General features: G+C 42.2%; 1 protein-coding gene across 1 annotated transcript in view; it reads left to right on the top strand.

The window, feature by feature from the left end:
- Window positions 1-357: 357 nt before the first annotated feature.
- The window catches only part of gnaz (guanine nucleotide binding protein (G protein), alpha z polypeptide), a 32,766-nt gene continuing 21,800 nt past the window's right edge, over window positions 358-11,323 (top strand). Inside the window, exon 1 of the mRNA XM_080476571.1 lies at window positions 358-663. The gene's annotated coding sequence lies outside the window, so the exon portion shown is untranslated. The remainder of the gene's footprint in view (window positions 664-11,323) is intronic.

Genomic DNA, 11,323 nt, shown 5'->3' with positions numbered 1-11,323 from the left:
AGGAAAGAGATCTACTCCCTGTGTTACCTCCATTCTCACTGACAGCCTCCAGATTTCTTAATGAGACATGTATATTTTATCGTATGAAATGAAGACACTCAGGATGCCGGAGCGACCCCATCAAAGCATGTTTTTTTTTTTTTCTCCTCCAGTTCTCTCTCCCTCTCTCTGTTACTCTCATGATTTAATCCTGACCATTTCCCCCTTCTCTCTCTATCCCTGCTGACTCCTCCCTCCATTTCTGCCCTGCACTCCCTCTCGCTGCCTCTCCGTCTCTGACACACTCAAACACACGCACACATATATACACACCCTCCACCCCCATCGCTGCAGTGTCTCAACTGCCTTGGAGCAAACAAGAGAGGATATAGAACACAGACGTTAATAAGACAGAGAAAGAGGGGTGCTGAAAGAGAAAGAGAGAGAGAGAGAGAGAAAGAAAGAGAGGACAGAGAGAGAGAGAGAGAGAGAGAGAGAGAGAGAGAGAGAGAGAGAGATGTACGTGTGTGAGTGTGTGTGAGTGTGTGAGAGAGAGGCTGTGAATATGAGGAAGATATGAAGATGAAGCAGCGGGACTAAAGGTGGATTGCACAGAGCCTTTCTCTCCCTGCAAGGGGCTGGTCTGCAGTATCCTTTGTAAATGGATGCTGGCTTGTGAACACGGTAAGTCTGACTACGCTCACGTATTTTTTTCTTTTCTTTTCTTTGGGCAGGGGGGGGGGCTGCAAGATGATATTTCACTGTAGCCATTCTGTGGAAGCTGACAGTGTTTTCTTGATAAAATGGGGAAGGTGATGTTCAGAGATGGCACCAAGGCAGGCAGGCGAGCAGGCAGCCTGTCCAGTCCCCTCCTCCACCCTGTTAGGTCTGTGCCAACGGACGCTAACCTAAGCTTGCAATTTGACTCATCATCTCCCCAGAGCATCCTTGCTTCCTCACAGAAAGCTTTTATCTGAAAGCAGCGCTTGGTTTGTATAATTACAGTATGTAGGACAAGTGGAGGATGCATCAGAAGGTGTGTGTGTGTGTGTGTGTGTGTGTGTGTGTGTGTGTGTGTGTGTGTGTGTGTGTGTGTGTGTGTGTGTGTGTGTGTGTGTGTGTGTGTGTGTGTGTGTGTGTGTGTGTGTGTGTGTGTGTGTGTGTGTATAGGCCATATCTATAATAGACAGAGGGGGAATTAGAGCAAAACCGCCATCATACACGATCAGGTGTGGAGTACTTACAACTGGCTTTATGAAACACTGAATGTGAATGTGCAAGTGGGAGGTGTTCAAACCCTGTGAAGCCCGGCTCTGCGGGCACAGGGGGAAGCAGGCAAATTGTGGCCTGACAGCAGCACTGGGAACATTGTAGGATATTGCCAGAGGAGCTTTTTATTTGCTGTAAATTCTTATCAATGAATAATTTCAATCTTGACCTGGAATTTATTTGGTCCATTTGTGTCCAGCTGTTTGCGTCGGCTCATGAATATAAATCCAAATGGTGAGATGGAGAAAGAGGGAGGGAGCAGAGCGGATTCATTACTCAGCTGGCAAAACAGGACCATTTGTGACATTTTCAGTCTCAACAATATTTCATATTTTCAACCGAGCATTATCATGTTTTTGTTTTTTTTTCAATGAAAAGGACTGAGGGGGGTGTTGGGATTTGTTGTGTGGCATCAGGAGAGCATGTGTATTTGTGTATACTGTATGTGTGTTTGTGCTACATGCTTGAGAGAGAGAAAAAGGGAGAACCAGTGCAGGGAGGGGTTGAGGGGCTGGGGGGGTTTAACAGTAGGGAGGCAGATGGGGCAGAGGGGCGGAGGTTGATGCAGCAGAGAGCAAGCGAGAGAGAAAGAAGGAAACAGAAGATTTGGAACAGATTGGATGGATGAGTGCAGGGAGGGGGGGGGGGGTGGGGGGGTGGGGGCCGTGATAATTTCACGGTGGTAGAAAGACAGCGCTTTTCTGAGCATGTGACAGAGAAGGAATGCTGGATGTGTCTGTGATAGTACCAGCAGCAGCAGCAGCAGCAGCAGCAGCAGCATCAGCATCAGCATCAGCAACAGCAGCAGCAGCAGCAGCAGCAGCAGCAGCAGCAGCAACAACACACCGAGGCCCTGAGATATCTGTGAATCAAGGCAAAGATGGTGGAAATTCCACCACGCCTTTCTTTTTTGAATCAGAGATATCAGACCTCTGATGAAACCTCGGTAATTCTGCTTAATCGAGGTATCGTGGAGAAAAAGAACCTAAAGCTGCAAGTGAATCTTTTGTCATCACACTGAATATTCACACATTTCGACAAGCTAATTGTGCAGTTGCAAAGTTGGGGGGAAAATAAACTCACAGATAACTAAAACCTAATTCTGATGAATTACATTCACGGCCATATATTTAGCATGTAAATGATGGCTGTAGTGATAATAATGAAACTGGTTTCAGTCGGGCTTCAAGAGGTCTGAGTAGTGATTTAAAATGGTAACCACATCAGCAAATGCTTCATGGCACCATCTCCGAAGAAACCGCTCGTCGGCTTGTTGCCATATCAGAGAGTGAAGGAGAAGCAACTGTGGGCCATAATATTGTAGCCTGAATCGATGTTTTGCATGTAAACATTCTTTTGCAGGTGAGACCGTTCACAGTGTGTCTCCGCCTGTGCATGGCAATCTGAATTCAAAAGGTTTTTGATGATTTTGTCTCACTGTGATCAGGTTTTCCTGTTTTTTTTATGTCCCACTGCTGTCTCAGAGTCTGGTTGTTAAGCACTAAAAGACAAAACAAGGTCACATTCAGCTCTGATCAGCTCTGCAAGCTGCACTAACATCTAATTCGCCTCTCCTACCAGCTCTAAAATGTTCTGTTGCTCTCTGCAACATGTTAGAAAATGTCAGGGGTCAGCAATGACCGTGGCTTTAAAATGATGGATGACGAGGTTTGCAGTGAAATTTGAAAGGTTAATCACATGCCTCCATAATGAGCCCTCAGCAAGCTTCAGACAGAAAAAAAAACACACACTGAAAAATGTAATCGTGGTTTTATACAGACTGCTCGAATATCATGTTTTGAGCAGCACAAACACTGATTTCTCTTGTTAAACAGAATACACAATGTCAAGACGAAAACCTCTGAAATCAGTTTAAGAAAACATCACATAAAGGAATAAATCTTCTTCAAAAAGCTGATTTCCAATATGCTGAGACTCAAGTGGCTTTATGCAGCCAAAAAAAACAAGAGCAATAGTGTGGCAAACCCTATGCTGAGTTGACCTCCTTCCACCCCTTTTGTTACTTGCTACATCCATTCCACTGGGTGACATAATGGCCGAGGACAGCAGGGACAGACTCGGTTTTTAAAGTGACAGCGGCCGTAGAGGTAGTGACTCCTGCCCTGAGATAGACCAGTGTCACTGTATGGGGGCACGTTAAGCCATTTTTAAAGTTGTAGATGAGCTTTCAACTGAATCGGACAATTAAACTCGGCTCTTTTACAGTTGAGCGCCAAGGGGGCTGAAGAGAGGCCCCTCAGCTGCCTACTTAATAAAATGATTAATGTAAGGTGTCAGTCAGTTTTGTCCTAGAAAGAGAGAAGAGGAATTATGCCATTTTTCACGAGTTTCATGCACATTTATGTCGTGGTGAGAATGAGCATGAAAACTGTAGAGTGAACTTAATCGCTTGTAAAGCCACAGGAAATGTGTGTGTCCCTGAAATCTTTGTGTCTTCGTTGCTCTGTCACTCTGTGTGTTCAGACAGGTCATTGCTCTCATTCATCTGGCTCAGCAGTTGTGTTTGTTTTGGGTCTTTAATCCCAGCCAGGTACTAGGACAAAGTATCATCCCCACACAAACAGCTGTAAGACACATTTTGGCAGCCATTTGTTTTTGACAGGCGCTGACGTGGAGAGAGACTGATGAATTACTTGAGAGAAAAGCATCGGTAAGAAGTGCTGTCACATGAATCGACCAAAATCTGCTGGGCGGGGCCCAGTGAATGAGTAAGGATTAGGTTATCTTTCGGTGTTACATAAAACAACATCAGCTCAATTCATCCCCGTCTCTCTCTCTCGCTCGCTCTCCCTCTCTCTGTCTCTCTCTCTCTCTCTCTCTCTCTCTCCCTCGCTCTGCCCTCCTTTCTAATCTTTGCTGGTAGTCACATACAGGGCCCTGCCTGTTTTCCCGAGGCTGGCGAGTGAGAGGGCCTTACTTCCAGCACTCAAATGTGAGTGATGAGAGGGCAGAGCAGAGGGGACTAACAGAGCAACTTTGTGTTCCATTGCACACACATAACAGCGGTCATATGACAACAAGGAGGTGGTGGAGAGGGAGGGGGATGATGAGGGAGTGCTGTGGCCTACTAACCACTCGTGAGGGATGCTGGTCTTGTTCGGAGAAATATGAAAGGAGTGAACGTGTGCTTAAATGCATGGTTGCACATACATGTGCAGCACATTTTCCTGCTGAAAACAACAGAGGCTGATTGTCCGAGGGTGGTAAAATGACCTATATTTCCAGTGGTCGTAGTAATTATCCTGGGACCAAAGAAGGAAGTCGGCCGACGAGTATTAAAAGTGACAAAGTGCACACAGGAAGGCAGGTCGGGGGTGGAAAGAGAGTTCAAACAGGACTTTCACCCATGAGGCCAGATTGAAAACAAAAGCCAGTGTTAACTTCTGTTAAGTGACGTAAAGTCTGGTAACTTCTTTTAGTTAGGGAACTTACATTAATGTGGATCACAGCTTTTCCCTGCACCAAATCCTGTGCTGATGTTACTTAAATCAAGACACTGTGAATGCACCACAACAGCAACCACACATTTACTGTTCCAACCATCTCACCACCTTGTAACTTACAAGGCATTACAGTCAAATGCAGCATTTAAACATAAGAGATTTTGCCTCCACACGTAATGATCTTATAATGGTCATTTTTAGCAGCAATTAAACCAGGTATCCATTGAAATGACTTTATTACTGGCTTTATGTCAAGGTAGTAAATGTATCATCACATTAGTTGCCATAATTCTCATAAATCATGAGGGTTGTAATGCTCTTTGGCCCTCAAATAGTGAGCATGACGTTTTTGCTGCCCTCACAATGATCAAAATTTATTGCTGCCCATCCCTGCACTAAACCATAGGAACAAAGATGGTCACATGGCAAACGCTTATCGCAGAACACACAAGTCCACAAATTTAACAAACAAAATGAAACAAGTAGAAAGTGGGCTGGTTTGTTTCCCTCTTATTTCACTCTGAGGTCAGAATAATGCTCTCTGAAATACTGCCAGTAACACAGTTCATAGTGGAACGGCCATCTTGTTTTGATGGGGGTGTTACAGGTCTGCTTTTCCAAGAAAACACATGAAACTAATGTGAGGATGGTGAAACATGCCGCTGACCTCCACAGTCCGCTGGTAGGCCCCCGCCCCCCCCTCTGCTTTACCAGAAGCTGTTTCAATAAATAACAGAATATCTGAGGTCTGATCTGGTGGAAAAGTGAAAATTGATTTTCAGTATTTTGCATGTGTCTTTGTTGGAACGGGTGACATTTTCTCACATCTCTTCATATTCTTACTATAAACACAATACATACAGTTATACCGTGCTTCCGCTGTTATCTGTTTAAAATCTATGAGTATAATTTACTTAAAATTCTATTATTTTAAAAATGATTCAGGAGGATTTTTTTATTCTCCACATTGTTAACATAGAGGATAGTCTGCTCTTAATAATTTGTGTGTCAGGTTTCTTTCACTTATTGGCCATCTTGTAATAACAGAGCTATTGTTTGGCGTAATGGCTGTAATATTGTTTCATCTGCTGCAGTGTGAAACATTTTTCCTTTTCCTGTTGCAGTTATCAAATCACAGATAATGTCTGTGGGTTGAATAAGCCTGAAAGTGTCTGTTACCCACAATTTCCTTCAGTTGCAGAAAGCGTTTGTTTTATCTGTCATGACCTAAATGGACACTCTGCTGGCACAAGTTTCCATTTAGAATGTAGACAACACTGTTTCTAAGACTGGCCTTAGTAGCAGAAGTAATTTCCTTGTAAATAAGCAGCAAAATATCTTGTCAAATATTAACATTCATTTATGAGAGAGAGATTAACGTGCAACAGGTTTGTTTACACACCAGTGCACGCTCAGTGCACTGCTGTCCACCTAGTGCCATCTTATCCTTTCACATCAGGAAAGCCGAACCATAGCTCAGCCTCCGCACAAACATGCCATTGTCATCGCTGGCTGGCCTTGTGACTCAGTGTGACCCACTGCATTGGAGAAGGAGGAACGCAGCCACTGAGATCAGGAACGTTAGACAGAGCACTATCACAAAAAAGCATCCAGCATAGGGAGGCCTCACCCCCATCCCGTCTCCACCCTCTCAACAGCCCTCTGTTTTGGGGGAGTAGAGACGAGAACACTGCCCACCATTGTTTCCCATAATGAATGAGCAGTGTCCTCATATGTGTACTGTATACAGGCATCTTTCTCTGAAAAATGGCAATCAGGGCAGCGTGTTACTAAACTATAACATGGAAGGCGAGAGCGCTGGGTTAGTTTACCATAACTAGCTTCTGCTTGGCGTCTTATATTTAATTTAGCTCAAACCTCTCAGATGATTTGATGCATTCATAATGAACGATTAGTTTCACATCACTGGAAAAAGCAAGCATGGCTTTCTTTCATGCACGTTTCAAAGAGTGAAATTAAATGTTTTCAGCCCAAATAAATGGTTGTTGTTGTCAGTATAACCACATATATGTACAATCACATGTTTTGCAGCAATATGTATGGGAGTTTCCTTGTTCTTCCTGTGAGTGTGTTGGTTTTCTCCTGGCATCTGAGGCTGTATGGTGTGAACCTGAGTGTGTGTGGCTGTTTGCCTCTTTGTGTTTGCCCTCTGATGGACTGTCCAGGGTGCACCCTGCGTTGCCCCCGTAGTCAGCTGAGATTGACTCCAGCACCATCCACCCACAATTGGATAAAGTGGGATATAAAGGATGGATGGATGTTTTAACAAATATCTACTTTTCTGACACTTTTATAGTGAATTTTGCTTTATTTTTAATCCAATCTACTTTTATTGTGATGTCAACTTGTAAATGTCAGTAAAGTATTGTATTCAAATCTACCATAGATATCAGTTCATAGAAAACAAACTGCACTAGTTGCCACAAGATATACAGCAATTCCCTTTTGGCTGTTGCAACTTAATTTTACTTGGGAGACTAACTAGCCTGAAACCGATGTAAAGAAAATTTGTTTGAAATCAAGAGGCTACTAACTGTTTATGGTTCAGAGGACTGAAGGTGACAAATATACAATGGTTTGTTCAACCAAGCAAAGTGGTTTGAGTACATTTAGTCCAACAAACTGTGACAATGATAGGAGTTGTTTAATGTCACCATTGCAGCAAGGCAGCAACATACAGAAATGATCAAGTGTTCTCTTTTAGTAAACCTAAACACGTGATTTAAATGCCTAAACAAGCATCAACCAAATATGTCAATAATATGAATATAACAATAAATCCACGATTACACCTATTCCACATTATAACCTTCAAAGTAGGTGAAGGTTGGTCCTCGTGTCCCATATCCAGACTTGACAGTGTATTTTGGCTCACAACATATAACCGGAGTAGATTAAAATGTCCTCAGCTGAAAACACTTCATGAGGTTAAATTTATCTTATGCTTCTAAATGTGTTTTGATTAATTTAATTGAGGTGCACCAAAGTGATCTGGGAGATCTGGCAGACCTGCCAGAATAAGTGTTCTTGCAGTGAAATCTCAGACACCTAATCTTGTTTCAGAGAGTCTTTGACAGACCGTTTTACTTCCTAAATGTGAATAACTTGCTCCCCTTGTTCAACGAGAATAATGAGGCCTATTGTTTGTTCAGTTTTCACTATAATCTCATGGATTCCTGATAACAGAAGACATATGAGAAGGTGGAATTTCAAAGTAGATTATGAAATGCAAATGAAGAAAAGGTTGAAACCGTTGAATGGAGCTGAAGATCACCCTGTCTATGACCTATATCTCATATGATACTGACGTAAAGTGGGGCGACCACAAAGCTCTGAGTCATCACACAGATGCGAGGCTTCTAGGTTAGAATACTTCATTTATCTGATCCTGCAGAGATCTGGACTACAAAGCATACATTTTGGTTTTTATTAGAAACAAGAGACTCAGTTTATGTTTGCAGAGGCATCACATGACACTATAGGATCTGTGTTAGGAACCGGCATTGGGGTGACATTGATATATCATTCTGCAGCTTGAAGCATGAAATTGACCGTCTGCTGTTTTGTCCCACATTCCACAATGATATAGTTGCGGCATATCCTGCATATGAATTGCACACAAAAACCATTTATAACCCTAAGCCACCTATAATTTACAACTTCCTTCTCTCAAACACATTCATGCCCATGACCTGTTTTATCTACCGAGGTTTCTGGCCTTTAAATAATGTCAGCGTTGTTCTGTCTTTGGGAACAGATTGACAACTTCTGGTTAGACAGCGACCATGTTATGATAATAAAGATAGTCAGGCATGTTGGAAAGGAAAAACGCAGTTTCAGAAAATTCTCCTTTAGTTTAGGGTTGCAAAAGGATTTCTAATGGATGAAGATTATGATCATTGCGGTAGCCAGTTCCATTTTATCACAGAGACTTGTTATATATTAGCTGCGAGATGCAAGAGTCCCTGGAAACCTTCCCACACTGGTAGCATCTCCAGTACTCTCTCCAGAAGCTCTAACAGAGCTGATTTAAGACTCCTCCCAGCTCTGCTCCTCAGCAGCAGACCTAAACAGAATCCAGGAAATGTGAACGCATAAACGAGACGTGGTGATTTTAGAACATACACAAAAAAAAAAAAAAACTGAGTTCTATGATGTCCTTTATTGCCATTCTGTCATTAGTGCCATCTTTTAAATACTTTTTATTTAAGACCCATTTTAGGATAATTTTTACATACCATGTTTTTGTACGTCAATATTTTTGTTTTATTATCATCTGTTCCTAAGAGAGTATCATAAGTATTCTTTGCTAACTTCTGAAATTACAGAGCAGTGGTTCCCAAAATGAAGTAACTTGCCTGTTTGTGGGGAGCGGCACAGATCACATTAGGAGTGTGAAGCTTTGTTTACCCTGATGATGTCAAGTTATATATACCCATGCTAAAGAATATAATAATATGACAGTGATTTGGATCTAAAGCCGAGCTGGGACACTAAATCTGAAAGGCTACTGTTTGTGTCTTTGTATGCTCTCGCCCACATGAGACTTCTGGCTTCACTGGAATATTTTGATAAATCCAAGACTGAAATGTGGATTTTTGCAGCTTTTCTTAGAGGTGAAGCGCGGTCGAGCCAGTAAAGAACATTTTGGAGACCTTTACTGTGTGACAGTCAGCTCCAGGTTCTTCCATGACATTACAGAAATCCAAGGATTCACAATGGTACAGTGGTTTGAATCTCTGCTCCGGGCTTTTTCTTCGTAGAGTTTGTATGTTTTCCCTGTGCGCAAAGTTTCCTGAAAAATCTAAACTCATACTTGTTAATTTTGTGTGTGGTTGTCCGTCTCTCTGTGCAGTGCTATGATGGACTAGTCACCTGTTCAGGGTGCAGCCTGCCTTTTGCTCATTGTTAACTGGGATCGACTCCAGCTCCCCTGTGATGCTAAGCTGGATAAAGTGGGTATGAAAGCGTGATGGATGGATGAATTCAGAAATCCATTTACCGAGCATGTCAACCTTTTTCCATGATTGCACAGTGGCGATTTCAGCTCGACTTTTTTTTCAAAATTGCAGTCTCTTAAGATTCATCCAAAGGCTTGACTTTTAAAGACAAGGGATCAATTTTTTTTGAGCAATTGTATAAGGTGTGCTGCATGCAATCCAATAATCCAATACTCCAATCCGTACAATAAAGCGAGCAATACATTATGTCTTAGATTGGTTGTGTTGACCATGTGCCAGTTGGGACTTGATTCGATATGGTTTTAGACTGTACTTTGTTGTGTTGCTGACATGCGGTCCCACTCATATACGTTATGCACACTCACTTGTTTCCCCTGCATCTTAAGCCCCAGTAGCTAAAAACGGACATTGGGCTTAATAGACTTCATTGGCGTCATGTGTATTGCATCAGCCACATGAGTGTCGTGGTCCAAAGAATGCAGCATAATAAGACCGAAACCTCACGTATCCAGTTAAGCCAATTTATTCTTTGTAAACTAAAGATAAGCTCCTACATTTTCTTTTCAAAGAAGAAAATGTTTGTTGATGTTGAAAATTTAGATTACAGGACCATTTAAGGAGACAAATCTTTACTGAAAAGTCAGTGGCTGCAAGAACATGTCTGCTCCTGAATAAATATTTAAAAATCTCCAGTGAGCACAGCCTCAAGACTATGATTGCTTTGTCACTGACCAACCAGGCAGCGCTAATTTATATATCAATATTGAATATTTTACCCTTAAGCAGAATGGAAGCATGATTTCTTTGTAGGTCTCATGCTATAGTTCATTGAATGAGTGCAATTTTTTTTTTTTGTTCCCAGTGTCTAAAGCTGCAGATGATACTCTGATATGACTGTTTTAACTGTCAACATGGTGGTTTCCAGACCTTAAATTCCGGTCGAAGAAATGCTAACATTCATGGAAACAGCTATACAGCTTCAGCAGGTGTACAGTGCCGATACTCTGCTGTCACCCAATAACACCAACAATCTTTGAACCGTCGACAGAGAGCACTCAATGTCAGCATGACCTCCACCTATTGCTGCATTGAGTTTGGGCAGAAATAACGTCAGTGCTTTAAAAAAAAAACCCAAAAAAACAACTACTTGTATTTAATGCAGCCGAACAGCCATGACGTTACTATTTAAGTCCTCAGCCAGCCTTTCTCCAGGCACATTTCAAATCACTGCACAGCAAGGAAAAAAATGCCAACATTCATGTTTATCTGAAAGAGGATTAGTTGGCCCCAACATCAGTTTATCAGATTTTCTGATTTATATGCCTTCATTTGGGAATGAAAGCTTTTTGACGTATTCATTGTTTTTCCTTTCCCACTGATCGTCACCCATTGATCACCTCAGTTTGCCTATAACAAACTGTCTTTTTGCTCATTTTATACCGTTGAAGGAAGCAGCAGTTGAGGAATGCATGTCTATTGATCTTCTCACATGTTCTCACTTAATGCATTGCTTATTCACTGCCTCTGTGGCATTACATAAATAAATAACATCTCTCCAGCAGAGGCTCTTGTCTCGCTTAGGGGCCTTCTCTGTTTTGGCAGGGCAACTTGCAGTCCCAGGAACCTCAC

Source organism: Lipophrys pholis (genome assembly GCF_963383615.2).
Source record: "Lipophrys pholis genome assembly, chromosome: 12".
Classification (NCBI taxonomy): Eukaryota; Metazoa; Chordata; class Actinopteri; order Blenniiformes; family Blenniidae; genus Lipophrys; species Lipophrys pholis.
The sequence above is the reverse complement of the archived record's forward strand: the minus strand, read 5'-3'. Positions and strand labels throughout refer to the sequence as shown.